Genomic DNA, 17,660 nt, shown 5'->3' with positions numbered 1-17,660 from the left:
CATTCAATTTCTAGAAATCAATTTGACAAAACGATTACCCGTAGCCTCTGGAGAGACTCGAACTCTCGACCCCTGGTTTACGAGATCAGTGCTCTAACCACTGAGCTACAGATGCAGTACGCTGACAGAGTGATCTTGATATTTTAAGGACTAGCATTTTAGACCTGGAAGAATCTAAAAATAGATGCGTAAAAAAAGTGCGCAGCCTCTGGAGAGACTCGAACTCTCGACCCCTGGTTTACTAGACCAGTGCTATAACCACTGAGCTACAGAGGCAGTACGCTGACAGAAAGATCTTCATATTTTGAGGACAAGCATTTTAGACCTGGAAGAATCTAAAAATAGCTGCGTAAAAAAAGTGCGCAGCCTCTGGAGAGACTCGAACTCTCGACCCCTGGTTTACTAGACCAGTGCTCTAACCACTGAGCTACAGAGGCGTGCGCTTGCATTGTGAGGCAAATGTTATTATTTTAAATGATGTCTCCATTCAATTTCGATAAATATATTTGCCAAAACGATTAGCCGTAGCCTCTGGAGAGACTAGAACTCTCGAACCCTGGTTTACTAGACCAGTGCTCTAACCACTGAGCTACAGAGGCGTGCGCTTCCATAATCAGGCAAATGTTATTATTTTAAATGATGTTTCCATTCAATTTCTAGAAATCAATTTGCCAAAACGATTAGCCGTAGCCTCTGGAGAGACTCGAACTCTCGAACCCTGGTTTACAAGACCAGTGCTCTAACCACTGAGCTACAGAGGCAGTACGCTGACAGAAAGATCTTGATATTTTAAGGACAAGCATTTTAGACCTGGAAGAATCTAAAAAAAGCTGCGTAAATAACGTGCGCAGCCTCTGGAGAGACTCGAACTCTCGACCCCTGGTTTACTAGACCAGTGCTCTAACCACTGAGCTACAGAGGCAGTACGCGGAAAGAGAGAGCTTGATATTATATGGACTAGCATTTTAGACCTGGAAGAATCTAAAAATAGCTGCTTAAAAAAATGAGCAGCCTCTAGAGAGACTCGAACTCTCGACCCCTGGTTTACAAGACCAGTGCTCTAACCACTGAGCTACAGAGGCAGTACGCTGACAGAAAGATCTTGATATTTTAAGGACTAGCATTTTAGACCTGCAAGAATCTAAAAAAAGCTGCGTAAATAACGTGCGCAGCCTCTGGAGAGACTCGAACTCTCGACCCCTGGTTTACTAGACCAGTGCTCTAACCACTGAGCTACAGAGGCAGTACGCTGACAGAAAGATCTTGATATTTTAAGGACTAGCATTTTAGACCTGGAAGAATCTAAAATTAGCTGCTTAAAAAAATGAGCAGCCTCTAGAGAGACTCGAACTCTCGACCCCTGGTTTACAAGACCAGTGCTCTAACCACTGAGCTACAGAGGCAGTACGCTGACAGAAAGATCTTCATATTTTGAGGACAAGCATTTTAGACCTGGAAGAATCTAAAAAAAGCTGCGTAAAAAACGTGCGCAGCCTCTGGAGAGACTCGAACTCTCGACCCCTGGTTTACTAGACCAGTGCTATAACCACTGAGCTACAGAGGAATTACGCTGGCAGAAAGATCTTGATATTTCAAGGACAAGCATTTTAGACCTGGAAGAATCTAAAAATAGCTGCGTAGAAAAAGTGCGCAGCCTCTGGAGAGACTCGAACTCTCGACCCCTGGTTTACTAGACCAGTGCTCTAACCACTGAGCTACAGAGGCAGTACGCGGAAAGAGAGAGCTTGATATTATATGGACTAGCATTTTAGACCTGGAAGAATCTAAAAATAGCTGCTTAAAAAAATGAGCAGCCTCTAGAGAGACTCGAACTCTCGACCCCTGGTTTACAAGACCAGTGCTCTAACCACTGAGCTACAGAGGCAGTACGCTGACAAAAAGATCTTGATATTTTAAGGACAAGCATTTTAGACCTGGAAGAATCTAAAAAAAGCTGCGTAAATAACGTGCGCAGCCTCTGGAGAGACTCGAACTCTCGACCCCTGGTTTACTAGACCAGTGCTATAACCACTGAGCTACAGAGGAATTACGCTGGCAGAAAGATCTTGATATTTCAAGGACAAGCATTTTAGACCTGGAAGAATCTAAAAATAGCTGCGTAAAAAAAGTGCGCAGCCTCTGGAGAGACTCGAACTCTCGACCCCTGGTTTACTAGACCAGTGCTCTAACCACTGAGCTACAGAGGCAGTACGCGGAAAGAGAGAGCTTGATATTATATGGACTAGCATTTTAGACCTGGAAGAATCTAAAAATAGCTGCTTAAAAAAATGAGCAGCCTCTAGAGAGACTCGAACTCTCGACCCCTGGTTTACAAGACCAGTGCTCTAACCACTGAGCTACAGAGCCAGTACGCTGACAGAAAGATCTTGATATTTTAAGGACAAGCATTTTAGACCTGGAAGAATCTAAAAAAAGCTGCGTAAATAACGTGCGCAGCCTCTGGAGAGACTCGAACTCTCGACCCCTGGTTTACTAGACCAGTGCTCTAACCACTGAGCTACAGAGGCAGTACGCTGACAGAAAGATCTTGATATTTTAAGGACTAGCATTTTAGACCTGCAAGAATCTAAAAATAGCTGCGTAAAAGAAAGTGTGCAGGCTCTGGAGAGACTCGAACTCTCGACCCCTGGTTTACTAGACCAGTGCTCTAACCACTGAGCTACAGAGGCAGTAAGCTGACAGAAAGATCTTCATATTTTGAGGACAAGCATTTTAGACCTGGAAGAATCTAAAAAAAGCTGCGTAAAAAACGTGCGCAGCCTCTGAAGAGACTCGAACTCTCGACCCCTGGTTTACTAGACCAGTGCTCTAACCACTGAGCTACAGAGGCAGTACGCTGACAGAAAGATCTTGATATTTTAAGGACTAGCATTTTAGACCTGCAAGAATCTAAAAATAGCTGCGTAAAAGAAAGTGTGCAGCCTCTGGAGAGACTCGAACTCTCGACCCCTGGTTTACTAGACCAGTGCTCTAACCACTGAGCTACAGAGGCAGTACGCTGACAGAAAGATCTTCATATTTTGAGGACAAGCATTTTAGACCTGGAAGAATCTAAAAAAAGCTGCGTAAAAAACGTGCGCAGCCTCTGGAGAGACTCGAACTCTCGACCCCTGGTTTACTAGACCAGTGCTCTAACCACTGAGCTACAGAGGCAGTACGCTGACAGAAAGATCTTCATATTTTGAGGACAAGCATTTTAGACCTGGAAGAATCTAAAAAAAAGCTGCGTAAAAAACGTGCGCAGCCTCTGAAGAGACTCGAACTCTCGAACCCTGGTTTACTAGACCAGTGCTATAACCACTGAGCTACAGAGGAATTACGCTGGCAGAAAGATCTTGATATTTCAAGGACAAGCATTTTAGACCTGGAAGAATCTAAAAAAAGCTGCGTAAAAAACGTGCGCAGCCTCTGGAGAGACTCGAACTCTCGACCCCTGGTTTACTAGACCAGTGCTCTAACCACTGAGCTACAGAGGCAGTACGCTGACAGAAAGATCTTCATATTTTGAGGACAAGCATTTTAGACCTGGAAGAATCTAAAAAAAGCTGCGTAAAAAACGTGCGCAGCCTCTGAAGAGACTCGAACTCTCGACCCCTGGTTTACTAGACCAGTGCTATAACCACTGAGCTACAGAGGAATTACGCTGGCAGAAAGATCTTCATATTTCAAGGACAAGCATTTTAGACCTGGAAGAATCTAAAAATAGCTGCGTAAAAAAAGTGCGCAGCCTCTGGAGAGAATAGAACTCTCGACCCCTGGTTTACTAGACCAGTGCTCTAACCACTGAGCTACAGAGGCAGTACGCGGAAAGAGAGAGAGTGATATTATATGGACTAGCATTTTAGACCTGGAAGAATCTAAAAATAGCTGCTTAAAAAAATGAGCAGCCTCTAGAGAGACTCGAACTCTCGACCCCTGGTTTACTAGACCAGTGCTCTAACCACTGAGCTACAGAGGCAGTACGCTGACAGAAAGATCTTCATATTTTGAGGACAAGCATTTTAGACCTGGAAGAATCTAAAAAAAGCTGCGTAAAAAACGTGCGCAGCCTCTGGAGAGACTCGAACTCTCGACCCCTGGTTTACTAGACCAGTGCTATAACCACTGAGCTACAGAGGAATTACGCTGGCAGAAAGATCTTGATATTTCAAGGACAAGCATTTTAGACCTGGAAGAATCTAAAAATAGCTGCGTAAAAAATGTGCGCAGCCTCTGGAGAGACTCGAACTCTCGACCCCTGGTTTACTAGACCAGTGCTCTAACCACTGAGCTACAGAGGCAGTACGCGGAAAGAGAGAGCTTGATATTATATGGACTAGCATTTTAGACCTGGAAGAATCTAAAAATAGCTGCTTAAAAAAATGAGCAGCCTCTAGAGAGACTCAAACTCTCGACCCCTGGTTTACAAGACCAGTGCTCTAACCACTGAGCTACAGAGGCAGTACGCTGACAGAAAGATCTTGATATTTTAAGGACAAGCATTTTAGACCTGGAAGAATCTAAAAAAAGCTGCGTAAAAAACGTGCGCAGCCTCTGGAGAGACTCGAACTCTCGACCCCTGGTTTACTAGACCAGTGCTCTAACCACTGAGCTACAGAGGCAGTACGCTGACAGAAAGATCTTGATATTTTAAGGACTAGCATTTTAGACCTGCAAGAATCTAAAAATAGCTGCGTAAAAGAAAGTGTGCAGGCTCTGGAGAGACTCGAACTCTCGACCCCTGGTTTACTAGACCAGTGCTCTAACCACTGAGCTACAGAGGCAGTACGCTGACAGAAAGATCTTGATATTATATGGACTAGCATTTTAGACCTGGAAGAATCTGAAAATAGCTGCTTAAAAAAATGAGCAGCCTCTAGAGAGACTCGAACTCTCGACCCCTGGTTTACAAGACCAGTGCTCTAACCACTGAGCTACAGAGGCAGTACGCTGACAGAAAGATCTTGATATTTTAAGGACTAGCATTTTAGACCTGCAAGAATCTAAAAATAGCTGCGTAAAAGAAAGTGTGCAGCCTCTGGAGAGACTCGAACTCTCGACCCCTGGTTTACTAGACCAGTGCTCTAACCACTGAGCTACAGAGGCAGTACGCTGACAGAAAGATCTTGATATTTTAAGGACTAGCATTTTAGACCTGCAAGAATCTAAAAATAGCTGCGTAAAAGAAAGTGTGCAGGCTCTGGAGAGACTCGAACTCTCGACCCCTGGTTTACTAGACCAGTGCTCTAACCACTGAGCTACAGAGGCAGTACGCTGACAGAAAGATCTTCAAATTTTGAGGACAAGCATTTTAGACCTGGAAGAATCTAAAAAAAGCTGCGTAAAAAACGTGCGCAGCCTCTGAAGAGACTCGAACTCTCGACCCCTGGTTTACTAGACCAGTGCTCTAACCACTGAGCTACAGAGGCAGTACGCTGACAGAAAGATCTTGATATTTTAAGGACTAGCATTTTAGACCTGCAAGAATCTAAAAATAGCTGCGTAAAAGAAAGTGTGCAGCCTCTGGAGAGACTCGAACTCTCGACCCCTGGTTTACTAGACCAGTGCTCTAACCACTGAGCTACAGAGGCAGTACGCTGACAGAAAGATCTTCATATTTTGAGGACAAGCATTTTAGACCTGGAAGAATCTAATAAAAGCTGCGTAAAAAACGTGCGCAGCCTCTGGAGAGACTCGAACTCTCGACCCCTGGTTTACTAGACCAGTGCTATAACCACTGAGCTACAGAGGAATTACGCTAGCAGAAAGATCTTGATATTTCAAGGACAAGCATTTTAGACCTGGAAGAATCTAAAAATAGCTGCGTAAAAAATTGCGCAGCCTCTGGAGAGACTCGAACTCTCGACCCCTGGTTTACTAGACCAGTGCTCTAACCACTGAGCTACAGAGGCAGTACGCGGAAAGAGAGAGCTTGATATTATATGGACTAGCATTTTAGACCTGGAAGAATCTAAAAATAGCTGCTTATAATAATAATAATAATATATGTTTATTTCTACACCATTGCAGCTATCATGGCTGAATTACAAGTGAGAGGTCGTCACACAGAAACTAACAATAGCGCACAGTCACAAAATCTCTAAACCTACAAGTTTTAGCTTGCGGTCCTATTATTTTCTCATTTCCTGATCTCAAATTATATCCATGTTGGACAGTTGTCATGTTATTAACCACAGATTTTAAGGGTTCAACAGTTTTAGCTCTTGCCATAAATTTCCGACATGCTTCATCCCTTCTCTCAGACAAAAATTGGAGAGACGTTGAGGCAAGGGCACTACTATAGCTCGTATATTCGTGCCTTAGAATGATTTTTAAAGCTCTTTTCTGTATAGACTCCAGGTGCTCAGATAGGTATTCCGGTAGAGCAGCCCACACCGGCGACGCATACTCGAGTACAGACCTAATGAGCAGCCTCTAGAGAGACTCGAACTCTCGACCCCTGGTTTACAAGACCAGTGCTCTAACCACTGAGCTACAGAGGCAGTACGCTGACAGAAAGATCTTGATATTTTAAGGACTAGCATTTTAGACCTGCAAGAATCTAAAAATAGCTGCGTAAAAGAAAGTGTGCAGGCTCTGGAGAGACTCGAACTCTCGACCCCTGGTTTACTAGACCAGTGCTCTAACCACTGAGCTACTGAGGCAGTACGCTGACAGAAAGATCTTCATATTTTGAGGACAAGCATTTTAGACCTGGAAGAATCTAAAAAAAGCTGCGTAAAAAATAAATGCACAGCCTCTGGAGAGACTCGAACTCTCGACCCCTGGTTTACAAGACCAGTGCTCTAACCACTGAGCTACAGAGGCAGTACGCTGACAGAAAGATCTTGATATTATATGGACTAGCATTTTAGACCTGGAAGAATCTAAAAATAGCTGCTTAAAAAAAATGAGCAGCCTCTAGAGAGACTCGAACTCTCGACCCCTGGTTTACAAGACCAGTGCTCTAACCACTGAGCTACAGAGGCAGTACGCTGACAGAAAGATCTTGATATTTTAAGGACTAGCATTTTAGACCTGCAAGAATCTAAAAATAGCTGCGTAAAAGAAAGTGTGCAGGCTCTGGAGAGACTCGAACTCTCGACCCCTGGTTTACTAGACCAGTGCTCTAACCACTGAGCTACAGAGGCAGTACGCTGACAGAAAGATCTTCATATTTTGAGGACAAGCATTTTAGACCTGGAAGAATCTAAAAAAAGCTGCGTAAAAAACGTGCGCAGCCTCTGAAGAGACTTGAACTCTCGACCCCAGGTTTACTAGACCAGTGCTCTAACCACTGAGCTACAGTGGCAGTACGCTGACAGAAAGATCTTGATATTATATGGACTAGCATTTTAGACCTGGAAGAATCTAAAAAAAGCTGCTTAAAAAAATGCGCAGCCTCTAGAGAGACTCGAACTCTCGACCCCTGGTTTACAAGACCAGTGCTCTAACTACTGAGCTACAGAGGCATTACGCTGACAGAAAGATCTTGATATTTTAAGGACAAGCATTTTAGACCTGGAAGAATCTAAAAACAGCTCCGTAAAAAAACTGCGCAGCCTCTGGAGAGACTAGAACTCTCGACCCCTGGTTTACTAGACCAGTGTTCTAACCACTGAGCTACAGAGGCAGTACGCTGACAGAAAGATCTTGATATTTTAAGGACTAGCATTTTAGACCTGCAAGAATCTAAAAATAGCTGCGTAAAAGAAAGTGTGCAGCCTCTGGAGAGACTCGAACTCTCGACCCCTGGTTTACTAGACCAGTGCTCTAACCACTGAGCTACAGAGGCAGTACGCTGACAGAAAGATCTTGATATTATATGGACTAGCATTTTAGACCTGGAAGAATCTAAAAATAGCTGCTTAAACAAAATGAGCAGCCTCTAGAGAGACTCGAACTCTCGACCCCTGGTTTACAAGACCAGTGCTCTAACCACTGAGCTACAGAGGCAGTACGCTGACAGAAAGATCTTGATATTTTAAGGAATAGCATTTTAGACCTGCAAGAATCTAAAAAATAGCTGCGTAAAAGAAAGTGTGCAGGCTCTGGAGAGACTCGAACTCTCGACCCCTGGTTTACTAGACCAGTGCTCTAACCACTGAGCTACTGAGGCAGTACGCTGTCAGAAAGATCTTCATATTTTGAGGACAAGCATTTTAGACCTGGAAGAATCTAAAAAAAGCTGCGTAAAAAACGTGCGCAGCCTCTGAAGAGACTCGAACTCTCGACCCCTGGTTTACTAGACCAGTGCTCTAACCACTGAGCTACAGAGGCAGTACGCTGACAGAAAGATCTTGATATTATATGGACTAGCATTTTAGACCTGGAAGAATTTAAAAATAGCTGCTTAAAAAAATGCGCAGCCTCTAGAGAGACTCGAACTCTCGACCCCTGGTTTACAAGACCAGTGCTCTAACTACTGAGCTACAGAGGCAGTACGCTGACAGAAAGATCTTGATATTTTAAGGACAAGCATTTTAGACCTGGAAGAATCTAAAAATAGCTGCGTAAAAAAACTGCGCAGCCTCTGGAGAGAGTCGAACTCTTGATCCCTGGTTTACTAGACCAGTGCTCTAACCACTGAGCTACAGAAGGTTAAGCTTGCACATTCATGCTAGTATTAGTATTTTAAATGATGTTTCAATTCAATTTCGATAAATCAATTTGTCAAAATGATTAGGCGTAGCCTCTAGAGAGACTCGAACTCTCGACCCCTGGTTTACGAGACCAGTGCTCTAACCACTAACCTACAGAGGCAGTACGCTGACAGAAAGATCTTGATATTTTAAGGACAAGCATTTTAGACCTGGAAGAATCTAAAAATAGCTGCGTAAAAAAAATGCATAGCCTTTGGAGAGACTCGAACATTCGACCCCTGGTTTACAAGACCAGTGCTCTAACCACTGAGCTACAGAGGCAGTACGCTGACAGAAAGATCTTGATATTTTAAGGACAAGCATTTTAGACCTGAAAGAATCTAACAATAGCTGCGTAAAAAAAGTGCGCAGCCTCTGGAGGGAGTCGAACTCTCGACCCCTGGTTTACGAGACAAGTGCTCTAACCACTGAGCTACAGAGGCAGTACGCTGACAGAAAGATCTTGAAATTTTAACGACAAGCATTTTAGACCTGGAAGAATCTAAAAATAGCTGCGTAAAAAATAAATGCACAGCCTCTGGAGAGACTCGAACTCTCGACCCCTGGTTTACAAGACCAGTGCTCTAACCACTGAGCTACAGAGGCAGTACGCTGACAGAAAGATCTTGATATTTTAAGGACTAGCATTTTAGACCTGCAAGAATCTAAAAATAGCTGCGTAAAAGAAAGTGTGCAGCCTCTGGAGAGACTCGAACTCTCGACCCCTGGTTTACTAGACCAGTGCTCTAACCACTGAGCTACAGAGGCAGTACGCTGACAGAAAGATCTTCATATTTTGAGGACAAGCATTTTAGACCTGGAAGAATCTAAAAAAAGCTGCGTAAAAAACGTGCGCAGCCTCTGGAGAGACTCGAACTCTCGACCCCTGGTTTACTAGACCAGTGCTCTAACCACTGAGCTACAGAGGCAGTACGCTGACAGAAAGATCTTCATATTTTGAGGACAAGCATTTTAGACCTGGAAGAATCTAAAAAAAAGCTGCGTAAAAAACGTGCGCAGCCTCTGAAGAGACTCGAACTCTCGAACCCTGGTTTACTAGACCAGTGCTATAACCACTGAGCTACAGAGGAATTACGCTGGCAGAAAGATCTTGATATTTCAAGGACAAGCATTTTAGACCTGGAAGAATCTAAAAAAAGCTGCGTAAAAAACGTGCGCAGCCTCTGGAGAGACTCGAACTCTCGACCCCTGGTTTACTAGACCAGTGCTCTAACCACTGAGCTACAGAGGCAGTACGCTGACAGAAAGATCTTCATATTTTGAGGACAAGCATTTTAGACCTGGAAGAATCTAAAAAAAGCTGCGTAAAAAACGTGCGCAGCCTCTGAAGAGACTCGAACTCTCGACCCCTGGTTTACTAGACCAGTGCTATAACCACTGAGCTACAGAGGAATTACGCTGGCAGAAAGATCTTCATATTTCAAGGACAAGCATTTTAGACCTGGAAGAATCTAAAAATAGCTGCGTAAAAAAAGTGCGCAGCCTCTGGAGAGAATAGAACTCTCGACCCCTGGTTTACTAGACCAGTGCTCTAACCACTGAGCTACAGAGGCAGTACGCGGAAAGAGAGAGAGTGATATTATATGGACTAGCATTTTAGACCTGGTAGAATCTAAAAATAGCTGCTTAAAAAAATGAGCAGCCTCTAGAGAGACTCGAACTCTCGACCCCTGGTTTACAAGACCAGTGCTCTAACCACTGAGCTACAGAGGCAGTACGCTGACAGAAAGATCTTCATATTTTGAGGACAAGCATTTTAGACCTGGAAGAATCTAAAAAAAGCTGCGTAAAAAACGTGCGCAGCCTCTGGAGAGACTCGAACTCTCGACCCCTGGTTTACTAGACCAGTGCTATAACCACTGAGCTACAGAGGAATTACGCTGGCAGAAAGATCTTGATATTTCAAGGACAAGCATTTTAGACCTGGAAGAATCTAAAAATAGCTGCGTAAAAAAAGTGCGCAGCCTCTGGAGAGACTCGAACTCTCGACCCCTGGTTTACTAGACCAGTGCTCTAACCACTGAGCTACAGAGGCAGTACGCGGAAAGAGAGAGCTTGATATTATATGGACTAGCATTTTAGACCTGGAAGAATCTAAAAATAGCTGCTTAAAAAAATGAGCAGCCTCTAGAGAGACTCGAACTCTCGACCCCTGGTTTACAAGACCAGTGCTCTAACCACTGAGCTACAGAGGCAGTACGCTGACAGAAAGATCTTGATATTTTAAGGACAAGCATTTTAGACCTGGAAGAATCTAAAAAAAGCTGCGTAAAAAACGTGCGCAGCCTCTAGAGAGACTCGAACTCTCGACCCCTGGTTTACAAGACCAGTGCTCTAACCACTGAGCTACAGAGGAAGTACGCTGACAGAAAGATCTTGATATTTTAAGGACTAGCATTTTAGACCTGCAAGAATCTAAAAATAGCTGCGTAAAAGAAAGTGTGCAGCCTCTGGAGAGACTCAAACTCTCGACCCCTGGTTTACTAGACCAGTGCTCTAACCACTGAGCTACAGAGGCAGTACGCTGACAGAAAGATCTTGATATTTTAAGGACTAGCATTTTAGACCTGCAAGAATCTAAAAATAGCTGCGTAAAAGAAAGTGTGCAGGCTCTGGAGAGACTCGAACTCTCGACCCCTGGTTTACTAGACCAGTGCTCTAACCACTGAGCTACAGAGGCAGTACGCTGACAGAAAGATCTTCAAATTTTGAGGACAAGCATTTTAGACCTGGAAGAATCTAAAAAAAGCTGCGTAAAAAACGTGCGCAGCCTCTGAAGAGACTCGAACTCTCGACCCCTGGTTTACTAGACCAGTGCTCTAACCACTGAGCTACAGAGGCAGTACGCTGACAGAAAGATCTTGATATTTTAAGGACTAGCATTTTAGACCTGCAAGAATCTAAAAATAGCTGCGTAAAAGAAAGTGTGCAGCCTCTGGAGAGACTCGAACTCTCGACCCCTGGTTTACTAGACCAGTGCTCTAACCACTGAGCTACAGAGGCAGTACGCTGACAGAAAGATCTTCATATTTTGAGGACAAGCATTTTAGACCTGGAAGAATCTAATAAAAGCTGCGTAAAAAACGTGCGCAGCCTCTGGAGAGACTCGAACTCTCGACCCCTGGTTTACTAGACCAGTGCTATAACCACTGAGCTACAGAGGAATTACGCTGGCAGAAAGATCTTGATATTTCAAGGACAAGCATTTTAGACCTGGAAGAATCTAGAAATAGCTGCGTAAAAAATTGCGCAGCCTCTGGAGAGACTCGAACTCTCGACCCCTGGTTTACTAGACCAGTGCTCTAACCACTGAGCTACAGAGGCAGTACGCGGAAAGAGAGAGCTTGATATTATATGGACTAGCATTTTAGACCTGGAAGAATCTAAAAATAGCTGCTTATAATAATAATAATAATAATAATAATAATAATAATAATAATAATAATAATAATATATGTTTATTTCTACACCATTGCAGCTATCATGGCTGAATTACAAGTGAGAGGTCGTCACACAGAAACTAACAATAGCGCACAGTCACAAAATCTCTAAACCTACAAGTTTTAGCTTGCGGTCCTATTATTTTCTCATTTCCTGATCTCAAATTATATCCATGTTGGACAGTTGTCATGTTATTAACCACAGATTTTAAGGGTTCAACAGTTTTAGCTCTTGCCATAAATTTCCGACATGCTTCATCCCTTCTCTCAGACAAAAATTGGAGAGACGTTGAGGCAAGGGCACTACTATAGCTCGTATATTCGTGCCTTAGAATGATTTTTAAAGCTCTTTTCTGTATAGACTCCAGGTGCTCAGATAGGTATTCCGGTAGAGCAGCCCACACCGGCGACGCATACTCGAGTACAGACCTAATGAGCAGCCTCTAGAGAGACTCGAACTCTCGACCCCTGGTTTACAAGACCAGTGCTCTAACCACTGAGCTACAGAGGCAGTACGCTGACAGAAAGATCTTGATATTTTAAGGACTAGCATTTTAGACCTGCAAGAATCTAAAAATAGCTGCGTAAAAGAAAGTGTGCAGGCTCTGGAGAGACTCGAACTCTCGACCCCTGGTTTACTAGACCAGTGCTCTAACCACTGAGCTACTGAGGCAGTACGCTGACAGAAAGATCTTCATATTTTGAGGACAAGCATTTTAGACCTGGAAGAATCTAAAAAAAGCTGCGTAAAAAATAAATGCACAGCCTCTGGAGAGACTCGAACTCTCGACCCCTGGTTTACAAGACCAGTGCTCTAACCACTGAGCTACAGAGGCAGTACGCTGACAGAAAGATCTTGATATTATATGGACTAGCATTTTAGACCTGGAAGAATCTAAAAATAGCTGCTTAAAAAAAAATGAGCAGCCTCTAGAGAGACTCGAACTCTCGACCCCTGGTTTACAAGACCAGTGCTCTAACCACTGAGCTACAGAGGCAGTACGCTGACAGAAAGATCTTGATATTTTAAGGACTAGCATTTTAGACCTGCAAGAATCTAAAAATAGCTGCGTAAAAGAAAGTGTGCAGGCTCTGGAGAGACTCGAACTCTCGACCCCTGGTTTACTAGACCAGTGCTCTAACCACTGAGCTACAGAGGCAGTACGCTGACAGAAAGATCTTGATATTTTAAGGACTAGCATTTTAGACCTGCAAGAATCTAAAAATAGCTGCGTAAAAGAAAGTGTGCAGCCTCTGGAGAGACTCGAACTCTCGACCCCTGGTTTACTAGACCAGTGCTCTAACCACTGAGCTACAGAGGCAGTACGCTGACAGAAAGATCTTGATATTTTAAGGACTAGCATTTTAGACCTGCAAGAATCTAAAAATAGCTGCGTAAAAGAAAGTGTGCAGCCTCTGGAGAGACTCGAACTCTCGACCCCTGGTTTACTAGACCAGTGCTCTAACCACTGAGCTACAGAGGCAGTACGCTGACAGAAAGATCTTGATATTTTAAGGACAAGCATTTTAGACCTGGAAGAATCGAAAAATAGCTGCGTAAAAAATAAATGCACAGCCTCTGGAGAGACTCGAACTCTCGACCCCTGGTTTACAAGACCAGTGCTCTAACCACTGAGCTACAGAGGCAGTACGCTTACAGAAAGATCTTGATATTTTAAGGACAAGCATTTTAGACCTGGAAGAATCTAAAAATAGTTGCGTAAAAAAAGTGCGCAGCCTCTGGAGAGACTCGAACTCTCGACCCCTGGTTTACTAGACCAGTGCTCGAACCACTGAGCTACAGAGGCAGTACGCTGACAGAAAGATCTTGATATTTTAAGGACAAGCATTTTAGACCTGAAAGAATCTAACAATAGCTGCGTAAAAAACGTGCGCAGCCTCTGGAGGGAGTCGAACTCTCGACCCCTGGTTTACGAGACAAGTGCTCTAACCACTGAGCTACAGAGGCAGTACGCTGACAGAAAGATCTTGATATTTTAAGGACAAGCATTTTAGACCTGGAAGAATCGAAAAATAGCTGCGTAAAAAATAAATGCACAGCCTCTGGAGAGACTCGAACTCTCGACCCCTGGTTTACAAGACCAGTGCTCTAACCACTGAGCTACAGAGGCAGTACGCTTACAGAAAGATCTTGATATTTTAAGGACAAGCATTTTAGACCTGGAAGAATCTAAAAATAGTTGCGTAAAAAAGTGCGCAGCCTCTGGAGAGAGACGAACTCTTGATCCCTGGTTTACTAGACCAGTGCTCTAAAGACTGAGCTACAGAGGGTTAAGCTTTCACATTCATGCTAGTATTATTATTTTAAATGATGTTTCAATTCAATTTCGATAAATCAATTTGTCAAAATGATTAGGCGTAGCCTCTAGAGAGACTCGAACTCTCGACCCCTGGTTTACGAGACCAGTGCTCTAACCACTAACCTACAGAGGCAGTACGCTGACAGAAAGATCTTGATATTTTAAGGACAAGCATTTTAGACCTGGAAGAATCTAAAAATAGCTGCGTAAAAAAAATGCATAGCTTCTGGAGAGACTCGAACTCTCGACCCCTGGTTTACAAGACCAGTGCTCTAACCACTGAGCTACAGAGGCAGTACGCTGACAGAAAGATCTTGATATTTTAAGGACTAGCATTTTAGACCTGCAAGAATCTAAAAATAGCTGCGTAAAAGAAAGTGTGCAGCCTCTGGAGAGACTCGAACTCTCGACCCCTGGTTTACTAGACCAGTGCTCTAACCACTGAGCTACAGAGGCAGTACGCTGACAGAAAGATCTTGATATTTTAAGGACAAGCATTTTAGACCTGGAAGAATCTAAAAATAGCTGCGTAAAAAATAAATGCACAGCCTCTGGAGAGACTCGAACTCTCGACCCCTGGTTTACAAGACCAGTGCTCTAACCACTGAGCTACAGAGGCAGTACGCTTACAGAAAGATCTTGATATTTTAAGGACAAGCATTTTAGACCTGCAAGAATCTAAAAATAGTTGCGTAAAAAAAGTGCGCAGCCTCTGGAGAGACTCGAACTCTCGACCCCTGGTTTACTAGACCAGTGCTCGAACCACTGAGCTACAGAGGCAGTACGCTGACAGAAAGATCTTGATATTTTAAGGACAAGCATTTTAGACCTGAAAGAATCTAACAATAGCTGCGTAAAAAAAGTGCGCAGCCTCTGGAGGGAGTCGAACTCTCGACCCCTGGTTTACGAGACAAGTGCTCTAACCACTGAGCTCCAGAGGCAGTACGCTGACAGAAAGATCTTGATATTTTAAGGACAAGCATTTTAGACCTGGAAGAATCGAAAAATAGCTGCGTAAAAAATAAATGCACAGCCTCTGGAGAGACTCGAACTCTCGACCCCTGGTTTACAAGACCAGTGCTCTAACCACTGAGCTACAGAGGCAGTACGCTTACAGAAAGATCTTGATATTTTAAGGACAAGCATTTTAGACCTGGAAGAATCTAAAAATAGTTGCGTAAAAAAGTGCGCAGCCTCTGGAGAGAGACGAACTCTTGATCCCTGGTTTACTAGACCAGTGCTCTAAAGACTGAGCTACAGAGGGTTAAGCTTTCACATTCATGCTAGTATTATTATTTTAAATGATGTTTCAATTCAATTTCGATAAATCAATTTGTCAAAATGATTAGGCGTAGCCTCTAGAGAGACTCGAACTCTCGACCCCTGGTTTACGAGACCAGTGCTCTAACCACTAACCTACAGAGGCAGTACGCTGACAGAAAGATCTTGATATTTTAAGGACAAGCATTTTAGACCTGGAAGAATCTAAAAATAGCTGCGTAAAAAAAATGCATAGCCTCTAGAGAGACTCGAACTCTCGACCCCTGGTTTACAAGACCAGTGCTCTAACCACTGAGCTACAGAGGCAGTACGCTGACAGACAGATCTTGATATTTTAAGGACAAGCATTTTAGACCTGGAAGAATCTAAAAATAGTTGCGTAAAAAAGTGCGCAGCCTCTGGAGAGAGACGAACTCTTGATCCCTGGTTTACTAGACCAGTGCTCTAAAGACTGAGCTACAGAAGGTTAAGCTTTCACATTCATGCTAGTATTATTATTTTAAATGATGTTTCAATTCAATTTCGATAAATCAATTTGTCAAAATGATTAGGCGTAGCCTCTAGAGAGACTCGAACTCTCGACCCCTGGTTTACGAGACCAGTGCTCTAACCACTAACCTACAGAGGCAGTACGCTGACAGAAAGATCTTGATATTTTAAGGACTAGCATTTTAGACCTGCAAGAATCTAAAAATAGCTGCGTAAAAGAAAGTGTGCAGCCTCTGGAGAGACTCGAACTCTCGACCCCTGGTTTACTAGACCAGTGCTCTAACCACTGAGCTACAGAGGCAGTACGCTGACAGAAAGATCTTGATATTTTAAGGACTAGCATTTTAGACCTGCAAGAATCTAAAAATAGCTGCGTAAAAGAAAGTGTGCAGCCTCTGGAGAGACTCGAACTCTCGACCCCTGGTTTACTAGACCAGTGCTCTAACCACTGAGCTACAGAGGCAGTACGCTGACAGAAAGATCTTGATATTTTAAGGACTAGCATTTTAGACCTGCAAGAATCTAAAAATAGCTGCGTAAAAGAAAGTGTGCAGCCTCTGGAGAGACTCGAACTCTCGACCCCTGGTTTACTAGACCAGTGCTCTAACCACTGAGCTACAGAGGCAGTACGCTGACAGAAAGATCTTCATATTTTGAGGACAAGCATTTTAGACCTGAAAGAATCTAACAATAGCTGCGTAAAAAAATTGCGCAGCCTCTGGAGGGAGTCGAACTCTCGACCCCTGGTTTACGAGACAAGTGCTCTAACCACTGAGCTACAGAGGCAGTACGCTGACAGAAAGATCTTGATATTTTAAGGACAAGCATTTTAGACCTGGAAGAATCTAAAAATAGCTGCGTAAAAAATAAATGCACAGCCTCTGGAGAGACTCGAACTCTCGACCCCTGGTTTACAAGACCAGTGCTCTAACCACTGAGCTACAGAGGCAGTACGCTTACAGAAAGATCTTGATATTTTAAGGACAAGCATTTTAGACCTGGAAGAATCTAAAAATAGTTGCGTAAAAAAATGCGCAGCCTCTAGAGAGACTCGAACTCTCGACCCCTGGTTTACAAGACCAGTGCTCTAACCACTGAGCTACAGAGGCAGTACGCTGACAGAAAGATCTTGATATTTTAAGGACAAGCATTTTAGACCTGGAAGAATCTAAAAAAAGCTGCGTAAATAACGTGCGCAGCCTCTGAAGAGACTCGAACTCTCGACCCCTGGTTTACTAGACCAGTGCTCTAACCACTGAGCTACAGAGGCAGTACGCTAACAGAAAGATCTTGATATTTTAAGGACTAGCATTTTAGACCTGCAAGAATCTAAAAATAGCTGCGTAAAAGAAAGTGTGCAGCCTCTGGAGAGACTCGAACTCTTGACCCCTGGTTTACTAGACCAGTGCTCTAACCACTGAGCTACAGAGGCAGTACGCTGACAGAAAGATCTTGATATTATATGG

At 43.5% G+C, this 17,660-nt stretch overlaps 1 protein-coding gene and 101 non-coding genes across 102 annotated transcripts in view; 1 reads left to right on the top strand and 101 right to left on the bottom strand.

Annotated features, from left to right (window-relative positions):
* Window positions 1-17,660, top strand: part of LOC5517103 (L-threonine ammonia-lyase) — a 48,994-nt gene that overhangs the window by 4,424 nt on the left and 26,910 nt on the right. The window lies entirely within an intron of this gene.
* On the bottom strand, window positions 43-115 carry Trnat-cgu. Its single transcript has one exon. It is a non-coding gene; the product is annotated as a tRNA-Thr (tRNA).
* Window positions 204-276, bottom strand: Trnat-agu. Its single transcript has one exon. It is a non-coding gene; the product is annotated as a tRNA-Thr (tRNA).
* Trnat-agu lies at window positions 365-437 on the bottom strand. The gene has a single exon. It is a non-coding gene; the product is annotated as a tRNA-Thr (tRNA).
* Window positions 527-599, bottom strand: Trnat-agu. Its single transcript has one exon. It is a non-coding gene; the product is annotated as a tRNA-Thr (tRNA).
* Window positions 689-761, bottom strand: Trnat-ugu. Its single transcript has one exon. It is a non-coding gene; the product is annotated as a tRNA-Thr (tRNA).
* Trnat-agu lies at window positions 850-922 on the bottom strand. The gene has a single exon. It is a non-coding gene; the product is annotated as a tRNA-Thr (tRNA).
* Trnat-ugu lies at window positions 1,010-1,082 on the bottom strand. Its single transcript has one exon. It is a non-coding gene; the product is annotated as a tRNA-Thr (tRNA).
* Trnat-agu lies at window positions 1,171-1,243 on the bottom strand. Its single transcript has one exon. It is a non-coding gene; the product is annotated as a tRNA-Thr (tRNA).
* Trnat-ugu lies at window positions 1,331-1,403 on the bottom strand. The gene has a single exon. It is a non-coding gene; the product is annotated as a tRNA-Thr (tRNA).
* Trnat-agu lies at window positions 1,492-1,564 on the bottom strand. The gene has a single exon. It is a non-coding gene; the product is annotated as a tRNA-Thr (tRNA).
* Window positions 1,653-1,725, bottom strand: Trnat-agu. The gene has a single exon. It is a non-coding gene; the product is annotated as a tRNA-Thr (tRNA).
* Trnat-ugu lies at window positions 1,813-1,885 on the bottom strand. The gene has a single exon. It is a non-coding gene; the product is annotated as a tRNA-Thr (tRNA).
* Window positions 1,974-2,046, bottom strand: Trnat-agu. The gene has a single exon. It is a non-coding gene; the product is annotated as a tRNA-Thr (tRNA).
* Window positions 2,135-2,207, bottom strand: Trnat-agu. The gene has a single exon. It is a non-coding gene; the product is annotated as a tRNA-Thr (tRNA).
* On the bottom strand, window positions 2,295-2,367 carry Trnat-ugu. Its single transcript has one exon. It is a non-coding gene; the product is annotated as a tRNA-Thr (tRNA).
* On the bottom strand, window positions 2,456-2,528 carry Trnat-agu. Its single transcript has one exon. It is a non-coding gene; the product is annotated as a tRNA-Thr (tRNA).
* Trnat-agu lies at window positions 2,615-2,690 on the bottom strand. The gene has a single exon. It is a non-coding gene; the product is annotated as a tRNA-Thr (tRNA).
* On the bottom strand, window positions 2,779-2,851 carry Trnat-agu. Its single transcript has one exon. It is a non-coding gene; the product is annotated as a tRNA-Thr (tRNA).
* On the bottom strand, window positions 2,941-3,013 carry Trnat-agu. Its single transcript has one exon. It is a non-coding gene; the product is annotated as a tRNA-Thr (tRNA).
* On the bottom strand, window positions 3,102-3,174 carry Trnat-agu. The gene has a single exon. It is a non-coding gene; the product is annotated as a tRNA-Thr (tRNA).
* Trnat-agu lies at window positions 3,264-3,336 on the bottom strand. Its single transcript has one exon. It is a non-coding gene; the product is annotated as a tRNA-Thr (tRNA).
* Trnat-agu lies at window positions 3,425-3,497 on the bottom strand. The gene has a single exon. It is a non-coding gene; the product is annotated as a tRNA-Thr (tRNA).
* On the bottom strand, window positions 3,586-3,658 carry Trnat-agu. The gene has a single exon. It is a non-coding gene; the product is annotated as a tRNA-Thr (tRNA).
* Window positions 3,747-3,819, bottom strand: Trnat-agu. Its single transcript has one exon. It is a non-coding gene; the product is annotated as a tRNA-Thr (tRNA).
* Window positions 3,907-3,979, bottom strand: Trnat-agu. The gene has a single exon. It is a non-coding gene; the product is annotated as a tRNA-Thr (tRNA).
* Trnat-agu lies at window positions 4,068-4,140 on the bottom strand. Its single transcript has one exon. It is a non-coding gene; the product is annotated as a tRNA-Thr (tRNA).
* Trnat-agu lies at window positions 4,229-4,301 on the bottom strand. Its single transcript has one exon. It is a non-coding gene; the product is annotated as a tRNA-Thr (tRNA).
* Window positions 4,389-4,461, bottom strand: Trnat-ugu. Its single transcript has one exon. It is a non-coding gene; the product is annotated as a tRNA-Thr (tRNA).
* Window positions 4,550-4,622, bottom strand: Trnat-agu. Its single transcript has one exon. It is a non-coding gene; the product is annotated as a tRNA-Thr (tRNA).
* On the bottom strand, window positions 4,709-4,784 carry Trnat-agu. The gene has a single exon. It is a non-coding gene; the product is annotated as a tRNA-Thr (tRNA).
* Trnat-ugu lies at window positions 4,872-4,944 on the bottom strand. The gene has a single exon. It is a non-coding gene; the product is annotated as a tRNA-Thr (tRNA).
* Trnat-agu lies at window positions 5,034-5,106 on the bottom strand. The gene has a single exon. It is a non-coding gene; the product is annotated as a tRNA-Thr (tRNA).
* Trnat-agu lies at window positions 5,193-5,268 on the bottom strand. Its single transcript has one exon. It is a non-coding gene; the product is annotated as a tRNA-Thr (tRNA).
* Trnat-agu lies at window positions 5,357-5,429 on the bottom strand. Its single transcript has one exon. It is a non-coding gene; the product is annotated as a tRNA-Thr (tRNA).
* Window positions 5,519-5,591, bottom strand: Trnat-agu. The gene has a single exon. It is a non-coding gene; the product is annotated as a tRNA-Thr (tRNA).
* Trnat-agu lies at window positions 5,680-5,752 on the bottom strand. Its single transcript has one exon. It is a non-coding gene; the product is annotated as a tRNA-Thr (tRNA).
* On the bottom strand, window positions 5,840-5,912 carry Trnat-agu. The gene has a single exon. It is a non-coding gene; the product is annotated as a tRNA-Thr (tRNA).
* On the bottom strand, window positions 6,431-6,503 carry Trnat-ugu. Its single transcript has one exon. It is a non-coding gene; the product is annotated as a tRNA-Thr (tRNA).
* On the bottom strand, window positions 6,590-6,665 carry Trnat-agu. The gene has a single exon. It is a non-coding gene; the product is annotated as a tRNA-Thr (tRNA).
* On the bottom strand, window positions 6,756-6,828 carry Trnat-cgu. The gene has a single exon. It is a non-coding gene; the product is annotated as a tRNA-Thr (tRNA).
* Trnat-agu lies at window positions 6,917-6,989 on the bottom strand. Its single transcript has one exon. It is a non-coding gene; the product is annotated as a tRNA-Thr (tRNA).
* Window positions 7,076-7,151, bottom strand: Trnat-agu. The gene has a single exon. It is a non-coding gene; the product is annotated as a tRNA-Thr (tRNA).
* Window positions 7,240-7,312, bottom strand: Trnat-ugu. Its single transcript has one exon. It is a non-coding gene; the product is annotated as a tRNA-Thr (tRNA).
* Window positions 7,400-7,472, bottom strand: Trnat-cgu. The gene has a single exon. It is a non-coding gene; the product is annotated as a tRNA-Thr (tRNA).
* Trnat-ugu lies at window positions 7,561-7,633 on the bottom strand. The gene has a single exon. It is a non-coding gene; the product is annotated as a tRNA-Thr (tRNA).
* Window positions 7,723-7,795, bottom strand: Trnat-ugu. The gene has a single exon. It is a non-coding gene; the product is annotated as a tRNA-Thr (tRNA).
* On the bottom strand, window positions 7,884-7,956 carry Trnat-ugu. The gene has a single exon. It is a non-coding gene; the product is annotated as a tRNA-Thr (tRNA).
* Trnat-agu lies at window positions 8,044-8,119 on the bottom strand. The gene has a single exon. It is a non-coding gene; the product is annotated as a tRNA-Thr (tRNA).
* On the bottom strand, window positions 8,208-8,280 carry Trnat-agu. Its single transcript has one exon. It is a non-coding gene; the product is annotated as a tRNA-Thr (tRNA).
* Window positions 8,368-8,440, bottom strand: Trnat-ugu. The gene has a single exon. It is a non-coding gene; the product is annotated as a tRNA-Thr (tRNA).
* Trnat-agu lies at window positions 8,529-8,602 on the bottom strand. The gene has a single exon. It is a non-coding gene; the product is annotated as a tRNA-Thr (tRNA).
* Trnat-cgu lies at window positions 8,691-8,763 on the bottom strand. The gene has a single exon. It is a non-coding gene; the product is annotated as a tRNA-Thr (tRNA).
* Window positions 8,852-8,924, bottom strand: Trnat-ugu. Its single transcript has one exon. It is a non-coding gene; the product is annotated as a tRNA-Thr (tRNA).
* Window positions 9,013-9,085, bottom strand: Trnat-cgu. The gene has a single exon. It is a non-coding gene; the product is annotated as a tRNA-Thr (tRNA).
* Trnat-ugu lies at window positions 9,176-9,248 on the bottom strand. Its single transcript has one exon. It is a non-coding gene; the product is annotated as a tRNA-Thr (tRNA).
* Trnat-cgu lies at window positions 9,338-9,410 on the bottom strand. Its single transcript has one exon. It is a non-coding gene; the product is annotated as a tRNA-Thr (tRNA).
* On the bottom strand, window positions 9,499-9,571 carry Trnat-ugu. Its single transcript has one exon. It is a non-coding gene; the product is annotated as a tRNA-Thr (tRNA).
* Trnat-cgu lies at window positions 9,661-9,733 on the bottom strand. The gene has a single exon. It is a non-coding gene; the product is annotated as a tRNA-Thr (tRNA).
* On the bottom strand, window positions 9,822-9,894 carry Trnat-agu. The gene has a single exon. It is a non-coding gene; the product is annotated as a tRNA-Thr (tRNA).
* On the bottom strand, window positions 9,983-10,055 carry Trnat-ugu. The gene has a single exon. It is a non-coding gene; the product is annotated as a tRNA-Thr (tRNA).
* Window positions 10,144-10,216, bottom strand: Trnat-agu. The gene has a single exon. It is a non-coding gene; the product is annotated as a tRNA-Thr (tRNA).
* On the bottom strand, window positions 10,304-10,376 carry Trnat-ugu. Its single transcript has one exon. It is a non-coding gene; the product is annotated as a tRNA-Thr (tRNA).
* On the bottom strand, window positions 10,465-10,537 carry Trnat-agu. The gene has a single exon. It is a non-coding gene; the product is annotated as a tRNA-Thr (tRNA).
* Window positions 10,626-10,698, bottom strand: Trnat-ugu. The gene has a single exon. It is a non-coding gene; the product is annotated as a tRNA-Thr (tRNA).
* Window positions 10,786-10,858, bottom strand: Trnat-agu. Its single transcript has one exon. It is a non-coding gene; the product is annotated as a tRNA-Thr (tRNA).
* Trnat-ugu lies at window positions 10,947-11,019 on the bottom strand. The gene has a single exon. It is a non-coding gene; the product is annotated as a tRNA-Thr (tRNA).
* Trnat-ugu lies at window positions 11,109-11,181 on the bottom strand. The gene has a single exon. It is a non-coding gene; the product is annotated as a tRNA-Thr (tRNA).
* Window positions 11,268-11,343, bottom strand: Trnat-agu. Its single transcript has one exon. It is a non-coding gene; the product is annotated as a tRNA-Thr (tRNA).
* Window positions 11,432-11,504, bottom strand: Trnat-cgu. Its single transcript has one exon. It is a non-coding gene; the product is annotated as a tRNA-Thr (tRNA).
* On the bottom strand, window positions 11,594-11,666 carry Trnat-cgu. The gene has a single exon. It is a non-coding gene; the product is annotated as a tRNA-Thr (tRNA).
* Trnat-ugu lies at window positions 11,755-11,827 on the bottom strand. Its single transcript has one exon. It is a non-coding gene; the product is annotated as a tRNA-Thr (tRNA).
* Window positions 11,915-11,987, bottom strand: Trnat-cgu. The gene has a single exon. It is a non-coding gene; the product is annotated as a tRNA-Thr (tRNA).
* Trnat-ugu lies at window positions 12,542-12,614 on the bottom strand. Its single transcript has one exon. It is a non-coding gene; the product is annotated as a tRNA-Thr (tRNA).
* On the bottom strand, window positions 12,701-12,776 carry Trnat-agu. Its single transcript has one exon. It is a non-coding gene; the product is annotated as a tRNA-Thr (tRNA).
* Window positions 12,867-12,939, bottom strand: Trnat-ugu. The gene has a single exon. It is a non-coding gene; the product is annotated as a tRNA-Thr (tRNA).
* Trnat-ugu lies at window positions 13,029-13,101 on the bottom strand. The gene has a single exon. It is a non-coding gene; the product is annotated as a tRNA-Thr (tRNA).
* Trnat-agu lies at window positions 13,188-13,263 on the bottom strand. The gene has a single exon. It is a non-coding gene; the product is annotated as a tRNA-Thr (tRNA).
* Window positions 13,353-13,425, bottom strand: Trnat-agu. The gene has a single exon. It is a non-coding gene; the product is annotated as a tRNA-Thr (tRNA).
* On the bottom strand, window positions 13,515-13,587 carry Trnat-agu. The gene has a single exon. It is a non-coding gene; the product is annotated as a tRNA-Thr (tRNA).
* On the bottom strand, window positions 13,678-13,750 carry Trnat-ugu. The gene has a single exon. It is a non-coding gene; the product is annotated as a tRNA-Thr (tRNA).
* Trnat-agu lies at window positions 13,839-13,911 on the bottom strand. The gene has a single exon. It is a non-coding gene; the product is annotated as a tRNA-Thr (tRNA).
* On the bottom strand, window positions 14,000-14,072 carry Trnat-cgu. The gene has a single exon. It is a non-coding gene; the product is annotated as a tRNA-Thr (tRNA).
* On the bottom strand, window positions 14,163-14,235 carry Trnat-ugu. The gene has a single exon. It is a non-coding gene; the product is annotated as a tRNA-Thr (tRNA).
* On the bottom strand, window positions 14,485-14,557 carry Trnat-cgu. The gene has a single exon. It is a non-coding gene; the product is annotated as a tRNA-Thr (tRNA).
* On the bottom strand, window positions 14,646-14,718 carry Trnat-ugu. Its single transcript has one exon. It is a non-coding gene; the product is annotated as a tRNA-Thr (tRNA).
* Trnat-agu lies at window positions 14,808-14,880 on the bottom strand. The gene has a single exon. It is a non-coding gene; the product is annotated as a tRNA-Thr (tRNA).
* On the bottom strand, window positions 14,971-15,043 carry Trnat-ugu. The gene has a single exon. It is a non-coding gene; the product is annotated as a tRNA-Thr (tRNA).
* Trnat-cgu lies at window positions 15,132-15,204 on the bottom strand. The gene has a single exon. It is a non-coding gene; the product is annotated as a tRNA-Thr (tRNA).
* Window positions 15,293-15,365, bottom strand: Trnat-agu. Its single transcript has one exon. It is a non-coding gene; the product is annotated as a tRNA-Thr (tRNA).
* On the bottom strand, window positions 15,456-15,528 carry Trnat-agu. The gene has a single exon. It is a non-coding gene; the product is annotated as a tRNA-Thr (tRNA).
* Window positions 15,778-15,850, bottom strand: Trnat-agu. The gene has a single exon. It is a non-coding gene; the product is annotated as a tRNA-Thr (tRNA).
* Window positions 15,939-16,011, bottom strand: Trnat-agu. Its single transcript has one exon. It is a non-coding gene; the product is annotated as a tRNA-Thr (tRNA).
* On the bottom strand, window positions 16,261-16,333 carry Trnat-cgu. The gene has a single exon. It is a non-coding gene; the product is annotated as a tRNA-Thr (tRNA).
* On the bottom strand, window positions 16,423-16,495 carry Trnat-agu. The gene has a single exon. It is a non-coding gene; the product is annotated as a tRNA-Thr (tRNA).
* Trnat-agu lies at window positions 16,585-16,657 on the bottom strand. The gene has a single exon. It is a non-coding gene; the product is annotated as a tRNA-Thr (tRNA).
* Trnat-agu lies at window positions 16,747-16,819 on the bottom strand. Its single transcript has one exon. It is a non-coding gene; the product is annotated as a tRNA-Thr (tRNA).
* On the bottom strand, window positions 16,908-16,980 carry Trnat-cgu. The gene has a single exon. It is a non-coding gene; the product is annotated as a tRNA-Thr (tRNA).
* Window positions 17,071-17,143, bottom strand: Trnat-agu. Its single transcript has one exon. It is a non-coding gene; the product is annotated as a tRNA-Thr (tRNA).
* Trnat-ugu lies at window positions 17,231-17,303 on the bottom strand. Its single transcript has one exon. It is a non-coding gene; the product is annotated as a tRNA-Thr (tRNA).
* Window positions 17,392-17,464, bottom strand: Trnat-ugu. The gene has a single exon. It is a non-coding gene; the product is annotated as a tRNA-Thr (tRNA).
* Window positions 17,554-17,626, bottom strand: Trnat-agu. Its single transcript has one exon. It is a non-coding gene; the product is annotated as a tRNA-Thr (tRNA).

Source organism: Nematostella vectensis, chromosome 1 (genome assembly GCF_932526225.1).
Source record: "Nematostella vectensis chromosome 1, jaNemVect1.1, whole genome shotgun sequence".
In the NCBI taxonomy this organism is placed as follows: domain Eukaryota; kingdom Metazoa; phylum Cnidaria; class Anthozoa; order Actiniaria; family Edwardsiidae; genus Nematostella; species Nematostella vectensis.
This window is presented reverse-complemented; position numbering and strand designations above follow the sequence as displayed.